The sequence below is a fragment of the Phyllopteryx taeniolatus genome, unplaced genomic scaffold (genome assembly GCF_024500385.1).
Source record: "Phyllopteryx taeniolatus isolate TA_2022b unplaced genomic scaffold, UOR_Ptae_1.2 contig_29, whole genome shotgun sequence".
NCBI classification, from domain to species: Eukaryota; Metazoa; Chordata; class Actinopteri; order Syngnathiformes; family Syngnathidae; genus Phyllopteryx; species Phyllopteryx taeniolatus.
The window spans coordinates 514,272-522,810 of NW_026903217.1; the positions used below are offsets into that span (position 1 = coordinate 514,272).

At 43.9% G+C, this 8,539-nt stretch overlaps 2 non-coding genes across 2 annotated transcripts; both read right to left on the bottom strand.

Moving 5' to 3' along the window:
* Nucleotides 1-3,057: 3,057 nt before the first annotated feature.
* On the bottom strand, nt 3,058-3,130 carry trnav-cac (transfer RNA valine (anticodon CAC)). The gene has a single exon. It is a non-coding gene; the product is annotated as a tRNA-Val (tRNA).
* A 4,180-nt stretch (nt 3,131-7,310) lies between these two features.
* trnag-ucc (transfer RNA glycine (anticodon UCC)) lies at nt 7,311-7,382 on the bottom strand. The gene has a single exon. It is a non-coding gene; the product is annotated as a tRNA-Gly (tRNA).
* Nucleotides 7,383-8,539: the final 1,157 nt, after the last annotated feature.

Genomic DNA, 8,539 nt, shown 5'->3' on the forward strand with positions numbered 1-8,539 from the left:
CAATGTCATCTGCAAACATCATGGTCCAGGGGGATTCCAGTCTAACCTCATCTGTCAGCCTATCCTTCACCACTGCAAACAGGAAGGGGGTCAGGGCTGATCCCTGATGCAGTCCCAGCTCCACCTTAAATTCGTCTGTCACACCTACAGCACACCTCACCGCTGTTCTGCTGCCCTCGTACATGTCCTGTATTATTCTAACATACTTCTCTGCCACTCCAGACTTCGGCATGCAGTACCACAGTTCCTCACTGGGTACTCTGTCATACGCTTTCTCTAGATCTACAAAGACACAATTTCGTTCCTTCTGACCTTCTCTGTACTTTATCATCAACATCCTCAAGGCAAATAATGCATATGTGGTAATCTTTCTCGGCATTAAACCATACTGTTGCTCGCAAATACTCACTTCTGTCCTGAGTCTAGCCACCACTACTCTTTCCCATAACTTCGTTGTGTGGCTCATCAACTTTATTCCTCTATAGTTCCCACAGCTCTGCACATCACCCTTGTTCTTAAAAAATGGGCACCAGCACACTTTTCCTCCATTCCTCAGGCATCTTCTCACACGGTAGAATTCTATTGAACAAGCTGGTCAAAAACTCCACAGCCACCTCTTCTAGATGCTTCCATACCGCCACAGGAATGTCATCAGTACCCACTGCCTTTCCATTTTGCATCCTCTTTAATGCCTTTCTAACTTCGCCCTTACTAATCATTGCCACTTCCTGGTCCACCACACTTGCCTCTTGTACTCTCCCTTCCCTCTCATTTTCCTCATTCATCAACTCCTCGAAGTATTCTTTCCATCTAGCTAGCACACTGCTGGCACCCGTCAACATATTTCCATCTCGATCCTTAATCACCCTAACCTGCTGCACATCCTTCCCATCTCTATCCCTCTGTCTGGCCAGCCTGTAGAGATCCATTTCTCCTTCTTTAGTGTCCAACCTGCCATACATGTCATCATATGCCTCTTGATTGGGCTTTGGCACCACTACCTTTGCCCTGTGTCGCATCTCAATGTATTCCTTTCGCCTCTCCTCGGTCCTCTCAGTCTCCCACTTCTTCTTAGCTAACCTTTTTCCTTGTATGATTTCCTGTCCTGTGAGGTTCCACCACCAAGTCTCCTTCTCTCCTTTCCTCCCAGAAGATACACCAAGTACTCTCCTGCCTGCCTCTCTGATCATCTTGGCTGCGGTGGTCCAGTCTTCTGGAAGCTCCTCCTGTCCACCGAGAGCCTGTCTCATCTCTTCCCGAAAAGCTACACAACACTCGTCCTGTCGCAGCTTCCACCACATGGCTCTCTGCTTTGCCTTTGTCTTCCTAATCTTCCTCCCCACCACCAGAGTCATCTTACACACCACCATCCTATGCTGTCGAGCCACACTCTCCCCAAGCACTACCTTACAGTCGGTAACCTCCTTCAGATTACAGCGTTGCAAAGTGTACCACCATCTGTCTCTGCAAGTTCCTTTCCTGGATGCCGTACTTACCCATCACTTCTTCATCACCCCTATTTCCTTCACCAACATGTCCATTACAATCTGCACCAATTACAACTGTCTCTCTCTGTCTGGGATGCTCAGAACTACTTTCAACTCTAGGTCACATCCTACCTGTGGGGCAAAGCCACTAATCACATTATAAATAACACCCTCAATTTCAAGTTTCAACCTTATCACTCGATCTGATACTCTTTTCACCTTCCAAGACATTCTGAGCCAACTCTTCTTTTAAAATAACCCCGACTCCATTTCTCTTCCCATCTACACCATGGTAAAATAATTTAAATTTAATAATTTGCCCCTAAACTTCTAGCCTTACTGCCCTTCCACCTGGTCTCCTGGACACACAATATATCAACCTTTCTCCAAATCATCATGTCAACTAACTCCTGAGAGTTTCCTGTCATAGTTCCAACATTCAAAGTCACCACATTCAGTTCTAGCTCTGTGCTTTCCTCTTCTCTTTCTGCCGAAGAACCCGCTTTCCACCTCTTCTTCTTCTTCGACTGCTACAGTATATACAAAAGTAAATACAATGACAAATGATAAAAGAAGATAAAAGTGAATTTAAAAAAAAATAAAACCCACATAAAAGGGCATTCCTCTGTGTTATGCAAAGATTACACCATCACATTAAAAAGGAAATAACGTGAGAAAAAACATACTACAATGAACATGAAAAAAGAACATTACGGCCACAAAGGATTTACAGGATTACACACATCCTTTTATACAGTATTACAAACACTGACACACAATATTTTACAATATGTACACACACACACACAAAAATCATTAACGACTGTCCATCCATCACTGCTGGCCGGCTCCATCTTCACCGCCGGAACGCTGGCCGTCCGGCTGCCCTCGGTCAGAGTGCCACGAGAGCTGCTTGTCAAGTGGCGGCGTTGCCCGCTCTGCGCACCGGGCGACATCCCGGCCACGGCCCCAGATCCTGCGGCTCTTTCTTCTTCCACGTCTCCTGGGGTTGAGAGTAGGTCCATCTCTTGGTGTCATGGTCAGGTGCAGGTAGAGGAACAGGGTTGAAGGCCTTGTCTGAGGAGATGGAAGAGGGAAAAAAAGGAGTGTAGCATAGTTGCGAACGACTGCAGGAGAAAAGGAAGGGGTGCTTGCCGACCTAGACTGATGGGCCAACGAGCAAAGCATTCTGGCGCATGTGCTATTTACTGGCGGGCCAGCTCTAATACTCAATATAATATAAATATAATTACATCGTGGCCTGAGTTTGACATATTTGGTCTACAGCCTCTCTGTCCTGATTCCACTTCACTGGCAGCACTATTCATGGTGTTCGCGCAGGAGCTCAAGGTTCAAGGTTTTTGTTTTTCAAGGCAGATGAATTAAAATAATAATAATTTTAAAAAAAACAGGCCTTGTTCAGACTATGTTTTGAAGAAAGTACCTTTCACATGTGAGGTGCACATGATCACCAATAAACAATGGTAACTTCCACTCCACTTGAGATTTACGTGACCAGCAAACCACGTACATCAGCTCCCTGACAAGCAAGAAAGTACAACAAAGAAGGTGTTTCCACCCGGTCTCGAACTGAGGACTTTTCGCATGTGAGGCGAACGTGATAACCACTACACTATGGAAACTGTGGTGGCTGTAGTACCCAAAAGCAGACATGGAGTTATTATTTGAATAGCCCACCAAGCAGAATTGAATATTTACAAATGATAAGTCATAATGTCGTATATTTAAGCATTGAAGTCAGAATTCTTTTGAGAGGACCAAGTGTTTTGAGCAGTTATCAAGCCAACCATCTTTTCTTTTTATTTCTACAACAAAGGTATTCCTACGGCCATTTGTGCGTTTATTCGGGCCACCCTTGTCTTTTCGGACAATAACCTGTCTTTGTTTTACAACAGGGGTTGGGGTCTTCAAAGTATATATATATACACAGAGACAAGTCAAAGATGCTTGCAATACACAAGGACTAAAGTATTTTACAATTTTGTATACCAAAGGATTTGCATAACAAATGCATGGTCTGCTCTGTGTAATATTTTGCAGTTTTCTCACTGTGCCCACCTGGAGGTAGGACTTGTCTGTATTCACAGTTGTTGGCCCCTGGTGGTCTAGTGGTTAAGATTCAGTGCTCACCACGGGCCTGGGTCCGATTCCCGGTCAGGGAATATTAATTCTTAAGCCTATTTGGTCAAGTGTTGTTCAACATTGACTTTCGATATAAATATAGATCAAAACAAATTTAAAAACAGACAATTAAAATACCCAAAAATATACAAGAACCCATCCCGACATATATAAACAAAAATAAACACAAAATCACCCACACATGGTAAATGGACTTCACATATACAGCAGTTCATCTACACTATCACAGTGCCCAAAGCGCTTTACAAAATTCACACATTCACACACCAATGGGTGGCTGCGGCCATGCAAGGCGCTGCCAGGCCCACTGGGAGCAAATTAGGGTTCAGTGTCTTGCCCAAGGAGACTTATATTTTTGGCATTTTTAAAAGCCTTTTCTGCCAGTGAATGAATTTGCTTCTGAAATGGAGCTGCTGAATATTTGAAGTTGAAATGTTTGGATTTAATATTTTGATGTAAAAATAAAATCAGCGTAAGTAAAATCATCTGAATATGTTGAGTTTTGAAGGTGAAAATGGTACATTGAGTTTCGATTGTAAAAAAAAAAAAAATTTGTCATTCAAATTGAGAATTCCAACACGCACCTTGAGCGACAATTCTACTTACTAATCAGAATCAGAATCAGAATCATCTTTATTTGCCAAGTATGTCCAAAACACACAAGGAATTTGTCTCCGGTAGTTGGAGCCGCTCTAGTACAACAGACAGTCAATTTACAGAACACTTTGGAGACAGAAAGACATTGACAAAAAACAATTGTGCAAAAAGATGCAGAGTCCTCTAGCACTTAGAGCAGTTCCAATGACTAATATCGCAATAGTCCGGTGCAATGACCATTGTGCAAAGGGTGCTGAGACTTCAAGGAGTGTATGCGGTTTAAAGTAACGAGTAGTGCGATCATCTGGGACAATGGTTGTGCAAATGTTACAGATACTCCTCAATCAATGTGCAAATGGAGCAGATGCTACTCTGGCATGAGTGGCCAGTATATGCAAATAGTGCAGCGTGGCGAGACAACTAGAGTGAGTGCACGAGTAATACATAATTGGCCCCACACAAATGTGACAACGAACTCAAGTCCAAAAATTGCCAGCTTGTTGTCATGGAATTGTAGGTTAGGTGTTTTAGAAGTTGATCGCAAGAGGGAAGAAGCTGTTGGAATGTCTGCTTGTTCTAGTTTGCATTGATCGGTAGCGCCTACCTGAGGGAAGGAGCCGGAAGAGCCGGTGACCGGGATGTGGAGGGTCCGAGAGGATTTTGCACGCTCTTGTCTTAGTTCTGGCAGCGTGCAAGTCCTCAAGGGTGGGTAGGGGGGTACCGACAATCCTTTCAGCAGTTTTGATTGTCCGTTGCAGTCGGAGTTTGTCCTTTTTTGCAGCAGCACCAAACCAGACTGTGATGGAAGAACACAGGACTGATTCGATGACCGCTGTGTAGAACTGTCTAAGCAGCTCCGGTGGCAGACCGTGCTTTCTCAGAAGCCGCAGGAAGTACATCCTCTGCTGGGCCTTTCTTTTTGACGTCAATCTTTTTTCAAACGCCAACAACAAAACAACCCAAAAAATAAGAATGTCCTTCAATAAAAATCCAAACTTCAAACTATTAACAGTCCCTGCCTAGGAGTTGATAAAGGGCATTAAAAAAATCAAAAGATGAATTCAATGATGTTCTATTCTTGGTTCCAGCCACGTTGCTCCGCACACGACCAACAGGTCTGTCTTTGACTTTAGTGAACAGACAATCTGCCTCCCCCCTGTCTTGGAAGTTCACCGTTTTCCATCTTTCGTTTGGCCATTTGTGGGAAAGGGGAAGTGGAAATTTGCTCGAGGAGACCAGTAGCTTAGTTACTAACGACCGCAACAGAAAGGGAAGGGGCGCTCGCCGGTCGAGACTGATGGCACGACACACAAGCAAAGCATTCTGGGATTTGGAATATTAGTGGCGCATCTGCGGGCCAGCTCTAATCCACATTTAATATGGTCCTGCGGGCCAAATATAATTACATCGTGGGTCTGAGTTAGACATATTTGGTCTTCAGCCTCTCCTTCCTGATTCCCACCTTAACACCCCTGACAAGCAAGAAAGACAACACACAAGCTGTATCCAACCAGTCTCGAACCAGGGCCTTTTCACGTGTTAGGCGAACGTGATAACCAATACACTATGGAAACTGTGGTGGCTGTCGTACCCAAATGCGGACATGGAGTCATTGACAGACCAGCCCGCCCACAACTCACAAGAAGAATTGAATATTTACAAATGATGAGTCATAATGTGGCGGCACGGTGGACGACTGGTTAGAGCATCTGCTTCACAGTTCTGAGGACCAGGGTTCAAATGGAGTTTGCATGTTCTCCCCGTGCCTGCGTGGATTTTCTCCGCGGTCTCCGTTTTCCTCCCACATCACAAAAACATGCGTGGTAGGTTAATTGAAGACTCGAAGTTGCCCATAGGTGTGAATGTGAGTGTGAATGGTTGTTTGTTTATTTGTGCCCTGCGATTGGCTGGCAACCAGTTCGGGGTGTACCCCACCTCCTGCCCGATGATAGCTGGGATAGGCTCCAGCACGCCCCCGACCCTTGTGAGGAGAAGTGGCTCAGAAAATCGATGGATGGATGGATGTCCTTGACTTACACACGTTTTTCAAATCCACAAATATACCCGCGATTTACACGTGTTTTATATGTTTTGTTGTTTGCATTTATTATGTGAGGTGATTTTTTCCGCCTCTGGTTCTGAGCTGTCGGTCCCCCGGGAGAACACCGGCTTCCGTCGGGCAGGAATGAATGAAGACTTTGAGACACCGTGGCTTTTGGGCCAATTAGATTTCTTGAACAAGCCTTAGTGTCACAGCAGCTGCTTACAAAGCAGGAAAAAAAACAAGGAAAAAAAACTCCCCAAAACTCCTGGACGCCAGTTCTTAAGGTTGAATTATCTGAGCGTGGAATTAACGCAGCCGAACAGATGGTCCACTTATCTTGTAAGACACAAAACAGACTTCTTTGAAGACCCCAACCCCTGTTGTAAAACAAAGACAGGTTAGTGTACGAAAAGACAAGGATAGCACTAATAAACGCACAAATGGCCGTAGGAATTCCATTGATGTAGAAATACGAAGAAAAGATGGTTGGCTTGATAACTGCTCAAAACCCTCTCAAAAGAATTCGGACTTCAGTAATGCTTAAATATCCTCCGTTATGATTTATCATTTGTAAATATTCAATTCTGCTTGTGAATTGGTTTCTTGGTGGGCTGGTCTGTCAATAACTGCATGTCCGCTTTTGGGTACTACATCCCCCACAGTTTCCGTAGTCATAGTCCCAACATTCAAAGTCCCCACATTCAGTTCAAGGATCTGTGCTTTCCTCTTCTCTTTCTGCCGAAGAACCCGCTTTCCACCTCTTCTTCTTCTTTGACTTCGACCCAAAGTAGCTGAATTTTCAACGGCGCCCTGCAGGTTGACGGCACCGGTGGTGGAAGTTGTTAACCCGGGCCACGACCGATCCGGTATGGAATTCTTTGGATGAACGCTCATATTTGTTTGGCAAAGTTTTAAGCCGGATGCCCTTCCTGACGCAACCCTCTGCATTTATCCGGGCTTGGGACCGGCCGAAAGTTTGCACTGACTTGTGCCCCCCATAGGGCTGCATTAAAAAATCTTGCGTTGGCCGGGAATCGAACCCAGGTCAACTGCTTGGAAGGCAGCTATGCTCACCACTATACCACCAACGCCTGCATCCTATATATATGTGGCTGTATAACAACTGATGCATTTTAAATCATGGAGGAACAAACTGAAACTGTCCAAGCTTAAACCCAATAAAAACATATTAAAAACAAATGAGCTTCACAAAACATGTGGAATTATAGTCTCAATATTAGTAGATACAGTGTCAAAACAAATTTCAAAACAGACAATTAAAATCGCAAAAAAATATTCAAGAGGCCAGCCCATCACAAAATACACCCACACAAAAGCACACAGACACATATTAACAAGCACACAGTGATTAATACCGGTAGTGTCGCGATAGGGCCAGGGAAGGAGAAATCATCATTATTATTATTATTCAGGTCGCAATGATCCATTTTTAGTATCGATGTATCGATTCATATTCCTAGGATTAGATTAGATTTGATGAGATTAGATAAAATTAGATCAGATTAGATTGAATTAAATTAGATGAGATTAGATTATATTATCGTACGGCAGATTTGAGATGGATGAATGTGTGTTTTTAAAATAATTTTTTATTTCTTTATTTTTTTACCACTTTTAATGATAAATTGTTCAGCGTGACTCGATTAAGTTTGGGAACATGGGAGAATCAAACTGTTGTTTTTTTTCTGGCGCGATTGAATGGGCCAGTCTAAGAAGCAAATCACATCTCCCATGATCCACTGCGCACTTCGCAGGATGAGAAGTGCGCAATGCAGAACGCAAAACTTCACGAGTGGAATCTGCAAAGGTTGAATCCAGGCCACTGAATGTCCATCAAAGTTAAATCAGTAACGTATGTGATGAAAAGTATGGACGCATTTTGGTTTTCCAGTCGTAAAAAACAATTGTAATGTGATTAGTGGCTATGCCCCACAGGTAGGATGTGACCTAGAGGTGAAAGAGAAATTCTGGAAGGAGCTAGATGATGTAGTTCTGAGCATCCCAGACAGAGAGAGAGTCGTAATTGGTGCAGATTGTAATGGACATGTTGGTGAAGGTAATAAGGGTGATGAAGAAGTGATGGGTAAGTACGGTACCCAAGAAAGGAACTTGGAGGGACAGATGGTGGTAGACTTTGCAACAAGGATGCAAATGGCTGTAGTGAACACTTTTTTCCAGAAGAGGCACGAACATAGGGTGACCTACAAGAGCGGAGGTAGAAGCACAC